The 15,476-nt window shown below is 44.6% G+C and overlaps 1 long non-coding RNA gene across 2 annotated transcripts in view; it reads left to right on the top strand.

The window, feature by feature from the left end:
- Positions 1-1,731: 1,731 nt before the first annotated feature.
- LOC136991170 (uncharacterized) overlaps positions 1,732-15,476 on the top strand; it is a 63,219-nt gene continuing 49,474 nt past the window's right edge. The window contains exons 1-3 of one of the 2 annotated variants that reach the window (XR_010883220.1): positions 1,732-1,808; positions 3,411-3,462; positions 7,190-7,323. This is a non-coding gene — a long non-coding RNA (uncharacterized lncRNA). Of the gene's footprint in view, positions 1,809-3,328; positions 3,463-7,189; positions 7,324-15,476 lie in introns of those variants that run through there. The other variant, XR_010883219.1, reaches the window with a different exon arrangement.

The following is a 15,476-nucleotide window of genomic DNA, read 5'->3' as shown; positions in this document are numbered from 1 at the left end:
GCGTCACGTGAAAAGTCCCCTTTAAGTTTCCATAGAGAGGCCTGCGGGTGTCACATGATGGACATGATATAATGAAACAACATTGTGGGGAGGGAGGCATTGAGGGGAGCCCGGGGCGGCGGGAGCGCGGCGCCGCCGCCGACACCCCCCCCCCCCTTCCCTCCCTCTCCCTCCCTCCCTCTCCCTCTCTCCCTCCCTCTCCCTCTCTCCCTCCCTCCCTCCCTGCTCGGCCCGGCCGCGCTCGCAGCGCGCCGGCACCTGCCCCGCGGGGCAGCGCGGAGGCAGCGCGGCGGCAGCAGCGATGGGGGCCGATGTGGGTCCCCCCCCTCCTTCCTCCTCCTCCTCCTTCCTCCTCCTCCTCCCTCGCCGCCCTGCCCGCAGAGGCTCGCCGGGGAGGTGAGTGATTTAAGGGGTGTCGCTCCCCCCCCCCCCGTCTCTTGGGGCGGCGGCGTTTTGGGGTGTGTGAGGGGGGGCGGTTGCGCCATGTTGTGTGTGTGGGGGGGTGGGGGGGGTCGGCGGTGTGGGGCGCGCGTGGGGCGCCGCGTGGCCCCGCGGGGCGGCCGGCGTGCGCGCCTCCTGCCTCCACGTCCGCATTCCAGCTCATGTTGCGCAGATAAAATTCAAACTTGAGGTAAACACAAGCGGCGGGGGGGGGGGGGGGAAGGGGGGGGAGGAGGAGGCGGGCGGGGGGGGGGCAGGGAGGCGCGCACCGTGCCGGCAGCCCCCCCCCCCCACCCGCCGCCCCATAGACACGGTCCCCTCGTGCCCCACGGCGCTGCCCCTCCGCCGCGACGGGCCCCGCCGCTTCCCCCCCCCCGCTCCGCGACGCCGCCGGGGGGGGGTGCCATTAACTCCCCCCCCCAGCCTCCATCACACTCCAAACCGGCGGCACCCCCCCCCCCCGCCCCACACACCTGGCTGCCGCCGCGCTGCCCCTGTTTCCTCCCCCCCCCCCAAAAACATGCTACGCAGCTGCGCACCCAGCGCGCTGCCCCCCCCCCCCCCCAGCCTGCTCGCCCCAAAGCGCCCTGCGGAAGGGCTGCAAAACCAGCAGTTGGTGTGTCCCCCTCCTTCTTTTTGGTGTGTGTGTGTGTGTGGGGGGGTCGTTGTCCCCCCCCCACTCCCAAGCAGAGGCTTTAGGAAGTGGCAAGTGCGAGCGGCAGGTGCGCGGGCGAGCGCGGCCGCTACCGCGGCGACCCGCGGGCGGGCGGGCGGGCGATGGGGGGCAGGAGGTGCCCGGGCGGGAGCCGAGGGACCCCGCGTCCGCGTGGGGGGACCGAGGGGGAGTTTATGTGTTGTTTTTCGTCGCCGCAAGGATATCCTGAATTGAGCGCAAAAAAGAAAAAAAAAAACAGAGGGGAAAAAAAAAAAAACCACCCAAGAGTCCCCAAAACATCAGGATAACCCAGGCTCGAAGCGGGCTGCTGCCAGGGGTGTGGGCGTGTGTGGGGCGAGGGCGCCGGCGTCGCTTTTGTTTTGCTTTTTTTTTCTCGGGGGGGAAAGCCTTGAGTTGGGTTTGAGGGAAGGTTTTTATTTATTTTGAAGTGCGTATGGAAAAACAAAAATGTGGCCGTGGCTGCATGGGGGGGGGGAGAGGTTTGGGGGGGGGGGGAGGGAAGCGCCTCTGCTTTGCCAGCGCTAGGTTTGTGACACAGGCAGTTTAGCTGGCAGCGAGTATATTTAGCACTTCCCCGAGCCCTGTGCAAGCATTCACTAATTAATTGACGCAGATCTTCTCCCTGCCGGCGCCGCGCGACGGCCCTGGGCAGCGGGGCGGGAGGCCCGCGGCGCTGCCAGCCGCCCCACAGGTGGGTGAGGGGGGCGAGGTGGGGCCCTGGCCGCGAGGCCCCGCGGAGGGGGCGCGGTGGTGTTTTGGGGGGTGCGAGGAGGAGGAGGAGGAGGAGAAGGGGCGGGGGGAAGCGCTGCTCCCGGCCTCGCCGTCGCCCGGCAGGTGGGTCGCGGCGTGGCTGTGGGGCAGGGCGCGACGGCGGCGGGTGGGTGTCGCGACGGCTTCGGGGCTGTGTGTGTGGGGAGGGGGAGGGGTGGAGGCAGATTTTGGGGTGGGAGACGCATGCGTGGGAGGGCCGTGCGTGTGGTCCGTCCAGGGGAAGGAGCTCAGGGGTGAGGAGAGCGTCGGGCGGGTTGGGAACAGCGGGGGGGGGGGGACGTTGGCCGCGATGGTTGGCGAGGGGGAAGGTTGCGTCGCTGGGGCGCCCGCAGGGGAGGCCGCGGTGAGCAGCGGGTGCCGGGGGGGCGGCCGCGCCGCGAGGGGACGGCGAGTCTGGCGGGCGCCGCGGTGGGTTTCGCTGCGTGGCGCAGCTCGGGGCCGCTGCGGGAGGGCAGGTGGCCCGTTGGGTGTGTGGGTTTTTTTTTGGGGGGGGGGGGTTGGTGTTGCGTCGCAATCACCACACCGGGATATGAGGCAGCGGGGGCCCAGGGCCGCCCCGGCAGCGCGGGAGCGGGCTCGGAGGGGGGCTGCCCCGTGGGGGCACCGCCAGCCGGGCCGCGGGGAGCGGGGCGTGCGAGGGGCGCGCGTGGGCGGAGGGCATGGCGCTGACGGGGAATGTGCGTTTGCGTGTGTGTGGGGGGGGAGGGGGGCACCGCTGCGGGGGGGTGCGAGGCTGGAGCGTGGCGGAGGGGCTGCGCCGCGCAGAGGAGGGGGGGAGCCGCAGGGCGAGGGAAGCCGTGTGCGAGAGGGTCCCCGGCGGGGCGGGCGGGCGGCCGGCGTCGCCGAGGGCGGGAAGCGCGCGCGACCCCTCGACGCGCAGCAGCAGCAGCGGCGGCAGCAGCAGCCCCCGCCTGGCGCCTCCTCAGCACTGCACCAAGGCGCCGGGCCCGGCGGCCACGCCCCGCTGCGCGCCGCGGCCAATCGCCGCGCCGCTGGCGGCTGCCCCCCCCCCCCGCTTCCCCCCCTTCCCCCCCCCCCCCGCACCTCCTTGGCAGGGCGCGAGCGGCGGCCCGCTCCCCGCCCACCCGCCTGTTTGTTATGGTCGGGGCCACGTGCCGCCGGCTCAGCGGGTCACGCGGCCCGGCCTCGCGCCGCCCCCAACCGTCACCCCGCCGCCCCCAACCGTCGCCGCCCGCCCGCGGGGCTGCAGCGTCCCCGGGGCTGCGCGGAGGGCGCTTCCCTCCCCCGCATCCCTAGCAAGGGGGGGAAGGGCCGGACAGGGGGGTGTCCGGCGGGGATCAGGTGCTGGCTGCGGATCCCCGTGCCTGCTTAATCCCTCTGCCTGAGGGGAGGCAGGTGGGAGCCTTCTGCTGCTGGCCCTGGGGTAAACGGTCATCCAGCCCCTGCCCCGTTGAACCTCCCGAAAGGATTTATCCCCGCTGGCGGGCCCCACGGCCTTGCCGTGACGAAGCCCAGCCTGTGGCTATTTCTAACCTACAAATACGGAAATTTTTCTCTCCAGAAGAGACCACAGCTCACGGCTAGCGAATCTCTCTCCCTCTGCGCTCTCCTGCGTAAGTCACAACATTAGTTATGTATTTGCTTAGGCCGGTATTGTTAAGCCGTGCCACTTTCCGTAAGTAAGACAAGGGAACGCCGCGAGGATCGCATTTGGCTATCAGTCTCCAGAGTCTGAAGCCTAGTGCCTATTTATAGGTGGGTTGGGCAGTCTTTAGCACGAAGGACTCATTCTTCCTCTGGATCTGTGGCAAAGCAAGATATCTTAAATGATGTACTTTTGTTTCTAACAATTCTTTTTTCTGGAAATAGAATTTTATGGAAATCTCTGGAATAAAGACTGTTAATAGCCTATATGGAGAACGACTAGTCACTCTGGAGCTGAGGAAGATAATTCCATTTTAATGCAGCTTCTCAGATAGCACAACAAACAGTAAGAGGATACTTTTGGTTCTAGACCAGTGGCTTTCAACTTGCAGTCAGTGGACCCAGCCTTCTGAAAACAACTTAAAAGTGGTCGACAGAAAGCAAATAAGGAAAGGACTCCTGTTGTCTGCAAGCTGATACTCATTATACAGATATCTGCACCTTCAAAAAGTTTAGGGCTTGGCAAGTTGGAAGAAAGTGAAAATCACTGTTCTGGATCATTAAGCTACTTTGGGGTTAGAGTAAGTGGAGGAGAGGTGCAAATGCAAACTGTATCTGGGTATTTTGCAGTGTAAGTTTGAAGAGTAGTACAGTTTGAAAAATTATAGTCTAATACAGTAGTAAGAATTATATAACCAGCAATAATATTATGATTTTGTAAATAGCCTTAAAGAGCTAAATAAGAGCAAATGAGCAAGAATGGTTTAGGAAGAGGAGAGATGGTTTTATAACTAATGGTCAGGATCATGCACAAATATTTAAAACCGCTTCAGAGTTACACTAGAAAAGAGTCTCTTGTTGGCAGTAGTATGATTCTAATGCCCTGTAAATACAGGATATGAAAAGGAGGATGGAAAGATAAGGTGGATAGTACATGCTGGTCTAGTTACGTAAATGGATCAGGGATGGTTTATGGTGCTTTGCATGCTTTCGTGTCCGTTCTGTCATAACATTATACATAAAATATTTTGCATCTGAAACAGAATTTCCAGATCCTAATTGGTATAAATGAGGAGGAAATCTGGTCTTAAAATAGCAAGGAGGGTGATTGTGCTGAAATGAGTGAGGACCGATGAGACAATTGAAGGACTGGGGTGGTGATCAGCTGTACTTAGCATGTGCTGTGGAGAGCTGATACTTTGTGCAGGTTACAAGCATCATTTGAAATGCTATTATTGCAGAAATATGTTTAAAATATGTGTATTCCCTTAGGAGTATTGATTTGCTTTGTACAGGTACAACTACTTATCTTTGCATTTTGGAAGAGAACAAAACCAATCTACATTAAAATAGGAAATTAATAGGGAGCAATTGGTTTGTACAGATTTGAGAACAGTGGAAGGTGCACAGTAACAGAGCGTGCCACTGTCTCTGATTTCTCGAGTGTATGTGGAATTGCTAGTGGAATTGATGCAGCAGGAAATTGCTTTCTCTATTTTTGTTGGTGAAATGCAGTTAATGTAAAATGAGCCCTTTGGATCCCATATCCCGTTACTCTTTAATATAACTAAGATCGTTTATCAGGCGGATGGCTAGAGGAAAAATATTTCATTTTGTAACTTAGTTCACCTTCACTTCAGTTGCTGTCAGTTCATGACAAGGCACAATGTGTGCTGTACGCTGTGTTCTACAGAGCTGTTTTGGTGATGAATGCAATATATATGAAGAAAGGACTATAAAAAATAGGTATTGTGCCAGTTTTTTTCCCTTTCCATGTAAACAATACTGATTTATCTCTTATATAAGAGGTACTCTGAGTTTCACATTGAGTTCTAATGTCTTGCCAAATTTCGGTGGTAAAAAGGTCACTTTTTTGCAGTTCGTAAGTGCTTTAAAAAGTGACTGAAAAGGAAATAGCTAAACTGCAGTTCATACTGGTTTTGCAATAGGAAGTAGTGAAACCTTTTTGTTTTGTTTTAACAAAAAGGGAAATTGTGAACTTATTTTAAAAATGTGTTTGATTTTTATGCTACTAGTAACTGATAGTTAAAATTGAAAGGATCTCAGTAATCCATGTTAGATTTTTTTTTTTCTATTACTGTTTACTACATTTATTTGATATTTAACAATAAAAACATGAAGTCATGTTTTTTGTGCTGCCACGTTTATACTACGACCAACCGTAGTTAATCGTTCAATACTTCTAGGGTATTTTTTTCTGTAAGTCTTGCTCCTTAAATTATGTGGTAATATCAGCATCTCAGTTCAAAAATACTGTAACATATTAAAGTGCAAGAGGTGCGTAGAAACATGAACCCCCTAAATACAACCTAAAAAAACGTTGCTCCAAGAGTTCTTCCAGGTCAATTTGATAATAATTTTGGGTCCCGACTCGCAACTTTTTGAGCGATCGGAGCTAGAAATAATGGATTTGCAACTGTTCACTATGAATTTAAGTGTAGATGGGATTTTTCTTTTGGCTTTGAGTTTTGCGAAAATCCAGTGTAAAATCCACCATTTTTTTTTTCATTCAGGATGTTATGCCTCAGCCAGCAGAAGCAGTATTGTTGTCTAAAAGCTAGACTGGAAATTGGAGTTGTGTTCTGTTTTGAGTTTTACCGTTGTCAAGGTCAGACATTTCATCCTCCACACTTAACACTTACAGAGGGTCCTAATCACGAATATTCGTGAACTGCCTTGATCTCTAGAATGAATGTTTTAAATGTCCCCAGTAAATGAGCTTCTCTACTGACATAAGTTCGGAGGTCTCTGAAGGACTCACGTCTATATAATTAAACTAATAGTAGTAGTAAAACAGTCAAGTTGGAAATGTCTTGGAAGTTTCTTATATGAAGTGAGGTATTTGGCAGGACTATCAGAATGTGATAATTCTCATACATGCTTGCTATAAATAGTTTTGATCAATATCGACATAGAAGTTTTTCTATTGACAACAGCTTATTTTACGAACAGCATAGTCTGAATATATGGAAAGTTTTTGTGTGAGAATGAGGGGAAGTAGTATTTCTCTTGAACTGAGCTTCACAGCAATTTGAATTCCAGTGTACTTCTGTTTCAGATTTTTTTGTTGTTGTTGTTATTATATTATGGAGCATTAATGGGGCACTGCTGATGCTGAGACGTTTTATTCTTGCTAGACTAGAAGTTTGTTACTAAAGCATAAACAAAAGAAAATGAGAAACAAATAAATGGTTTAAAGGGCATTTGTAACATCATTTATAAACCAAGATTTTACAAACACTACTCTGAACATAAGTCTTAGTTAAGCAATAAGTCTTAGTGAAGAACATAAATTGTGCCGTTAGGCAGAGGTAAGCAGAGCTGCTGAATATGAAGATGCTGAAGCAGTCATAATATTTTTGTCCTGTATTTCAAAATCTTACTCTCTTGCTACCAAAACCATGACATGCTCACATCACATTGTTACTGTCTGGTAAATTGTCAAAAACAGTAGTTAGCTGCCTAGGTCAGAAGGTGGAGTGAACAAAGTGGGGAGAGGGAAACTTGGTAAGTATCATGCTCAGTTATTACAAAACTTAGGTATTTCTGCCCCCCTCCTGTGGGTACTTTACATACAGGAACATGCTTATTTTGCCTATACACTAAGCCAAAATGAAGAGAGATGAATGCAGTAATTCAGTGTTGAGCCTGAATTAATTCATATTTTTTTTGTAGTGCTTGTTAGCTTGGATTGAGCACTGTCCACAGAACTTCTCATCAGCTCCCAGTACAGGCAGAGTGAATTTGGATCTCTCTGAAGAACCAGCCCAGATTCAGGATATGTTTTTCTTCGTCCGAGTTATAGTCAGGTATAATTTTGGTAGTATATATGTTTTGAGAAAAGAAAAAACAGTCTTTTGTTTATATAGTAACATGAAATACATGGAGAATGTACTAATTGGAATAATATCTATATTACATTCAAATTACCTACTTCTAATGTATCTGTGGTAGTCACTGTAACAAACTCTACAAATAGAGTTGTGAAACGGAAGGCAGATACCAGTTTAAGAAACTACGGTGTGCAGAGGACATAGTAGAACAAAAATTACATTCAAATTTTATCCTTAGGAGGAAAAAACAAAAATTTTTTTTTTGCTATCATTTATATCTTTTGGTTTGTTTGGTTATCACTTATATCAGTAGAGTAAGGTGTTTTGTTGTGGCTAAACATTGGTTGGCTGGTTATAGGTCGTCCAGAAGAGCTGTCTTTGAAGCTGAACGTATCTTTGTGTTTGATTATTGGAACTTGGGAGATTCCTCTGTACCCAACTAGTATAAGCAGCTGTGAAGTCTCCTGAGGATGAGATGATCTATACAGCCATGGTGTTTGCTTTGAGCAGGAGGGGAAGAAAGGGATTTCTAGCTATTATCTAGAAGTGTTTGTAAACAGAAAACACCATTTTGTTAGGCTTTTCACAGGAAGTGGTGGCTGCATCACCGAGCTTTGCAATTTGGTGTTTTTATTTACATTTCTTTAGATATTACACTGATATGCAGCAGAGATTAACAGATTATCGTCTGTATTTTTGAGAGATCTTTATATTCTAGTTTCTGTGATGTTAACTTTATGGCTGTGCCCCAGGCTCCTGGAGCAATCAGCATTATGTATATTGTAGTGATACTGAGCAGGATTCCAAATCTGTGAAAAGCAACAGATGTTTTTTCTTGGTAAGACATGTATACAGAGACATATATAGGTGAGCAGAAGAAAGTCCAAATGGAACAGAAACGTTAAAATCCTGCAATATTAAATTTTGTTTGTGTTTTAAGGAAGTGTCAATGATGTTATGAATTACATCAAATATTACACTCGCTCCAAAGAAGCGTTTAGCATAGCACGTTGATGTGTGACTGTTACTGCCCTCTGCCGGATGAAATCAAAAGTACAATACTGTGTTGTGGGCCTGAACAAAACTACTTGAGATTGCTGTGTGGGCTGTTTGATGGAATTCCCTTCTCCATATTATTGTATTTCCTCGCTTGTCATTCCGGCTCCTTTGACAGTTCAAGTTCAAAGAAAACCTCTTTCTTCTACAGTTTTAACAGTGGTCTCTATTAGAGACAGCCAGCCTAATTCCTTCTTTTTTGTATCCGTCTTTGTCTATGCTCATCTGTTCAGCGAAGCCTACAGGTATCTGTATAAACAATCCAAAAGGTGGATCCAGCATCATGGGACCTGCTAGTTCTCCAAAACCAGGAGCTAGGAACCACAACTATACTCTGATAGCTTAAATAGAAAACTGTGTCCTCTTCCCATAACAAAGAAAGTATCTCAGGTTTAGTCTTTGAATTGTTAGCGCTGTCAGTCTTTGATGATCCCGAGATACCTGTAAAACAAGGTTGGCCTAGAAATCAGTATTTTGAATACAAAAAACACTTAAATTTGAATAGTGTTCATACAATATGCAACAGTAATGATATTTGACTCACTTTATATATGTGGCTTCACTGACACAGAATGGATCTGCTATTTGATGACCTGGAACATAGCACAGAGGGGTGTGTGTGTGTGTGTGTGTGTGTGTGTTGTTGGTTGTTTTTTTGTTGTTGTTTTTTTCTTTTTTGTGGTATAGGATGTCTGCTCTTTCCTCCCCCCCCTTCCAAAAAGCTAAACAGCAGTCTTCATATGTTGCTGGAGCTGAGATTAAAGGGACTTAAAAGGACAGAACTCAGCTTATACTTTTTCAGTGAGAACCTCTGTTCTCCCAGTGCTTCTTGTTAATGGAGTTACTGACATTCGTAGGTAAGTCTTTTCTGAATTTTGGAGGAAAAAAAATCAGAAATAGTGACCGGGGAGAAGTAAGCATGAATTGTTAATTGAAATACATTCATGGAATAAAGGTTGATTACTCAAAAACCAGTATTACTTTGGTGACCAATGAATGTCACCTATAAGGGGTGATAATTTGTATGGGAGACCAAAATTGCATAATACAGGAAAAAATGCTAGTAGAGATGCTAAACAGATTAATCTGGTCCTTAGCGTTATGGTGGGACAGAATTATTTTTTAGAGTACTCTTTCAATTATAAAAGCATAAAAAAAGATCGTCAGGATAGCCTAGATCACAGCATCTAGTTCTCCACTGTTGCAAGCAAATGTATGATACAATTCTTACAATAGTGTGTCTCTTATTTTTATTTTTTTTCAGACTCCAAATTGAAACCCTCGTTGGTCCTCTCAAAAGGCAGTTCCACAGTCTGTGTTTTTGTTTTTTTTTTTTTTTTAAATTTTCGAAGCCTAAGTCTAAATTCTAGCCTAAATGTGTTCACTCTTCTTATATATGTTTTTTCTTATACAAATATTGTCCTTTAGCGTAAATGCCCCTTTATCTCCTTACTGATGAGCATCTACTGCATCTGTAGATAGCAGTTGCATTCATTCTTAGCCCTTATTTTGATCTAATTCAGCAGTTCGTTTCATGCCCTTCTCTCCTCTTCAGGGTATATCGCCTCTCTAGTTTAAAGACCACTGGTTTAAGAAACAAGCTCTTTTAGTCTTTTCCTGTACAGCAAACCTTGTGTTCCAATGGCTGAAGTTACTTTTGAGAAGGTTTATGTAAGATTATTCTCATAGTTGCAGGATCAGGTAATATTGTAAATATTGTTTGTCATGTCTAATGTCATCCTAGCGATAGCGTCTGTAGAATATACCTGGTTATGCTTATCGCTTTCATCCATATTTTCCTTTGAAATTACCAAATACTCTATCATGGACAGGTTTAATTCTGTTCAAGATGCTGTTGACTGGTAGATTAGTGATGTGTCTCCTGGCAGTTTCTTATGAGATCGGTTATGTAAAAGTTGCATTTACCTGAAGTATGAGATATACTTTGAAGAACAGATTTGTGATGTGCATAAAAATTTATAATAGGCAAGGATCGTAATATTTTTGTTTTTCCTACTCTGCTACTTTATAAAAATCTTCCTAGCTAGGTTCAAATTGGAAGTCAGCCCTGAGACTTTCAGATGCAGTCTATTTGCCATCTGTGTCAGCATTAATTATTGCATATTTCTAATGTTGCCATATAAATTGGTTTCTCTTCTGGCCTGCAAAGTTTATTCTGGGTAAATCATGTTTGTTTGTTGTTGTTCTTGTTTTTTTTTTTTTTTTCATTTTTGTATTTGGTCAGTAAATCTTCACAAAGACCTTAACCGATGTTGGTAACAATTTATTGTTCATTCTTATAATGTGGGCAGAACTGCATAGAGTTTTTGAAAGAGGTTGCAGTGATTCCTCTTCAGGATTTTTGCTTCATGCATCCCATTTTTTGAAATGTTATCTTATGTCTGTGCCTCCCATCAGTGAACATACTAGGTCCATCTTCCTTTTGCTGCCTTGCAGGTAACAAAAATTGGTGTGAATGAATCCATCCTCTTCCTGTAGGTGGCATGATTCTTCTATTTTCATTTGGTTTTCTGACTCTTCTGCAGCAAAAGGAGATAGTTAGGTTGAATGCCAGGTTGTCTTTGTGGTTTGGTGGGTTCTGGAAATTTAAATAAAGAATCTAGAAGAAAGTAGATGATCTGGCAAGGAAGGGTGGCAGTAGGTCCTCTTAATCTATTTCATTCTTGACGTGAATGGTGGGCCTTACGTGGTATCCTGTTTTGCTAGTACAGTTTGGTAAAGTTCAGCCAGTCAGGTTGGAAGACTAGCCTTTGATCATAACACGTGTTTTCTTTTCTTTGTGCCCCTCACTGCCGCTAGGCATTTGAAACATGGAGATGAATATGAAAACGGTTCTAATTTCTTAGTTATTTTTAAGAAAATCCTGCTGCAGATTGCAGGTGTGTGGTTCATAATTTAAAGATTTCTTGAGTGAGGAATGAGATAGTCATATCTTTTTTCTGTAGAGCAGGGTCTCTAGCTAAATGACTGCATTCTGTCCTGTGACTGTAAAATATATTTTTTTCCCAGGCATCTGCACTGCATACCATAGTTGGATGGAGCTTCTCAGGATACTTGCTTTTCAGATGGGCTTTGTAGTAGCATCTCCTTGCAGAATTGACTTCAGAAAATAATTTTCCCTGCTAGCATTATCTTAGTTTAGAAAGGGTGAAGGTTATAAAGACGTGGTTTTTTTTTTTCAGCTAATGGTTACTCGGCTGACCCCTTTGCTTTTACATTTTGTCTCTCAAGGGTTCTGTTAAATAAAATTTATATTAATAGTACCATCTACTGCTGACTCCCTCCTGTGGTTTATAAGAGCATATTTAAGTATTACGTTATGTTAAGCTTTGCTGGTAGTTCAGGATTCAAGTTTCTTGTATTTGCAGTTCTGGCATTAAGCTCTTCCTCTCCTCTAAGCATTGTAAATAACAGAGGTTGGGAATGCCTAGAAGGAGCCTTCTAACAATCTCAGCAACCGGGGCTAGAATGCTCCAGCCCTTCAGGGGAAGGGGTTAGCTTGGACTATCTTGAGGTGTCCCAATACAGCCACAGCTGACATGGTCTATCTGGTATATGTGCATGTGTGTGGGAAAAGGGGAATTGCCAAAAAGGAAGGCACAGCAGTGGAGGCAGCGAGTGTTGGCTGTAGGCAGCAATTCCTGAAAGAGGTCTGAAAAGGCAGAAGCACAGAAGCCTAGCCTAGATAAGACTGAAAATTTGAGACCCTGAAGAAGAGAGAGGACTAACACAGGGAGATCAGAATAGGTGAGGCACTCTCTTAGCAAAGTCTAATGTGAAAAATTAGGCAAAAATGTTTAATTTATACACAAAAATCAAATTTGAACAATTTGCCAAACTTCTGTATATCTCATCTGGTTATTAGTAATTTGCGTGCCTAGTACATATTATACAGCTCTGCTAGATTAGGAGGCTTATAACTTGAATTTTATAAACTGTTGATTATATGACCCACTTCTTTCTTGGGGAGAAGAGCAGTGTATCTACATACGAAAGTGTCCCATCCGTTTAGTCAGCTATATGAGAAGATAACAATATCTGAACCTCTCACGTATGCTAGCCCATATTCTTAAACATTCAGTTTGGCTCAGATCTTCCATAATCCCCGTGTTTGGCCATGGTATCTGTTTATTTGCTTACTGCCTTTCCTTTCATGTGCTGGTATTTGAACTGACAGTCTAGGTTAAAGTAGAGGAGGCAATATGCCTCTTGAGAGTGTAATTGAAAGAGCCATTGAATTGATGGGGGAATTAACTTCAGAGATGTCAAGTGTTTGAAGTTGTGGTGCAGCAGTTAGTTTGGAAATAAAGGAGGAATCTTAAATTGAAGTTTCACGGTAAGATGCCTCAGTGTGCTACCACTAGATTAATGTGTTGGCCCAGGATAATGTTGGCTTTTGAAGAGCTTATCTTCAAATGTTTAAAAATCTGTTCTTGTGTTTTACCATAAACTGATGTGGTCCAGCAGTCATTTGGCTCTCATACTGGAAATATTTTGTTTTTCTTTTTAAATGACTCATTGCTATGCATTTGTGACTGTGGTTATTTTCTGTTAAAGAATTCCTTCTGCCCTTGAATTATCATGGTTTGGTGCATTCATGATTGACTTACTACCAATGTAGAAACTCCTCCAGAATTGCCATTTTCCGAATAAAACCTCTTAGGCTATATGCCCTTAAAATTTCCAGTCTGGTTATTACTTCCGAATTAGTCTAAATTAGGACTTCAGCGAGGTTATGTTTGTCTACTGCATGTGTGAATCCTAAACTTATTTTAGCTGTTGAAGTGTTGCTCATAATGTGTTGTGGGGTTAGCTGCTAGATGTGCTCTAATTAATCTAGTAGTGGTGTGCACTTGTATTGATTAAATAGTGAGTGGATGACTAACGTAGCAGGTGATATTACTGATATTTCAAATTGCATGTAGTGTTGAAGAGTAAACACTTTATCGCTGAAGAAACGTTGCCCGCTTGTGCTCGTTTTCATTGTGGTATTCCATTAATAGGTAGTGATTGTTTTCCTTTCTTTATATGTTATTAAATACATTTTTCTCTGTGTTTTTTGTTTGTTTTGTTCTTTTTTTAAAATCTGTTTCTGTTCAGGAGAAGATGTAACTGATGTTTTCCGATAAAGGATCATGCTGCAGTTTTGTCCATTTTTCTTGCATTGCTGAAGGGATCATTTTAGATTGCAGAACTTCTAATTGGGTGAATTATCCTTTTATTATTTCTTTAGTATTTGAGGGTAACTTTTTCTCATCTGGAATTCCTGGCTCAGATATTTACTGCTGATGGAGTTTCTGATGTTACTTAAAATTTCCAGTAATCCTACAATACATAAAACTAGAAATGTCTGCCTACATTTCTCAGTTTTGCCCCTTGCTATTATAGGAAGCCTGAGATTGTATAATTGCTGTATAATTTGTATTTTAAACTAATCAAACTATCTTAAAAATAGTTTTTTACTTCCATTATTACAGTTGGAAAACTTTCAAACCCTGGATACTCTGATGGTTAGAATCTTTCTTCTAATTGCCACACTAAACATTTTGAGGGCCATTTCATATCCAGTTGTTTTTGTGATAATAACGGTTCCTATGTTAGGCAGCTCTTTTCCTCATGTTTGTGTCCTCTGATCCTTTTATGACTAGGAGACTTATTGTTTGCTACCTCTTCAGTTAGGTCAGCAAGTAAAACTTACTTTAGTCTATGCTCATAATACTGATTTTTTTTTTTTAATTTGTCTTTATTTTTTTCCCCATTCTTGTCATCCTAGACTGTTTGCTCTATGCATTTGGCTCAGATCTGAGCTGGTTTTGCACCTTGGTCTGCCTGCTGTCCACACTGTTGACACAGCATGGGATATATTGTCCCTTAACACTTAGTATCCTCTAGAACGTCTGAAGTCAGTCATGAGTTAGTTTGATGTGCTGGGCTTTGATGTGAAATGTAGTTGGAATAGCTCATTAAAGCTGAAACACAATTTAAGACACTATTCTTAATCATCTTGCAGTTGTTAGATGTTGCCCTGCAGCTGAGACCAGTTGAAATGACTGCATGAATTCTCCTCCTCCATTTCCTACTCCAGAACTTCATGATCCTGTCTTTCATTTTGGAACAGGTTCTGTTAATGTCCTCTCCCAGCTGAGACCAGTGTTGAGTCTGCAGGTGTTTCTTGTGTCTGCTTCATTCAGCTCATGCCTGCAGTTGAACAATTTAATGTAAACTGCAGGTATATGAAGGTATATGGCTGTGTATTTTGTGCTGTTGAAGTTCCTATTTCTATTACTAAAGTCCTTGAGGTCATCCGGTTCTCTCTGTACAGCATCCTGGTTCTCACTTCCTAACTTAGTTTTATCAACAAATGTCAACACATTGCTACTTTTAATGCCAGCATCACAATGAAAAAATGAAACTGAATCCCCAAACTTAACTGATAAATTTCTAGTTCTAAGCTTCTAAACCTTTCCATCAGCAAAGATCATGTACAGTTATATATAGGTGTCTTTAGGAAAGAATAATGCAGTCCATTTATTATAAGAAGTTGCATTTTTTTACATATTTTATCAAGATTCAAAATGTGTTCAAGGATATTTTTGTGTCTGATTTAGAAAAAGCAGATGGTGAGGTCCAACTTCCTGTAACTGGCGGTAATACAGCACCGTAGTCCTGTCCTCCTTGAAGACATTTCAAGTCACGCTGAGCTACTGAATTCAGTGAAGTAAACCAGACAGAGAAGCTGCAGATTTGAGTGTAAAGAAAGCTTAGAATTTCTTCCAGTCAGTGGTATAAGAACTGATTAGATTTTGTATTAATTGCAGGAAAAAACATGAGGGCTTTAGATCCAAACATTTGGATTACTACATTAAAAAAAGAAACAAGGAATGGGAAAAGGACTAAGCCGCAAAGAGAAGTCTGCTTTAGAATGTAAGATAAACAGAATTTGCAAGCCAAGTTGAGGTGAGACATGTCAAAGGATAGTAAATAGCAAAAGATTCTTCAGTCATTTGAATTAATAAATAGGAAAAGGAAGTGAGGCTGTCATTCAAGGAGAT

This window comes from Apteryx mantelli, chromosome 1, assembly GCF_036417845.1.
Source record: "Apteryx mantelli isolate bAptMan1 chromosome 1, bAptMan1.hap1, whole genome shotgun sequence".
Classification (NCBI taxonomy): Eukaryota; Metazoa; Chordata; class Aves; order Apterygiformes; family Apterygidae; genus Apteryx; species Apteryx mantelli.
Note: the sequence above shows the minus strand (reverse complement) of the source record. Positions and strands in the feature narration are given on the sequence as shown.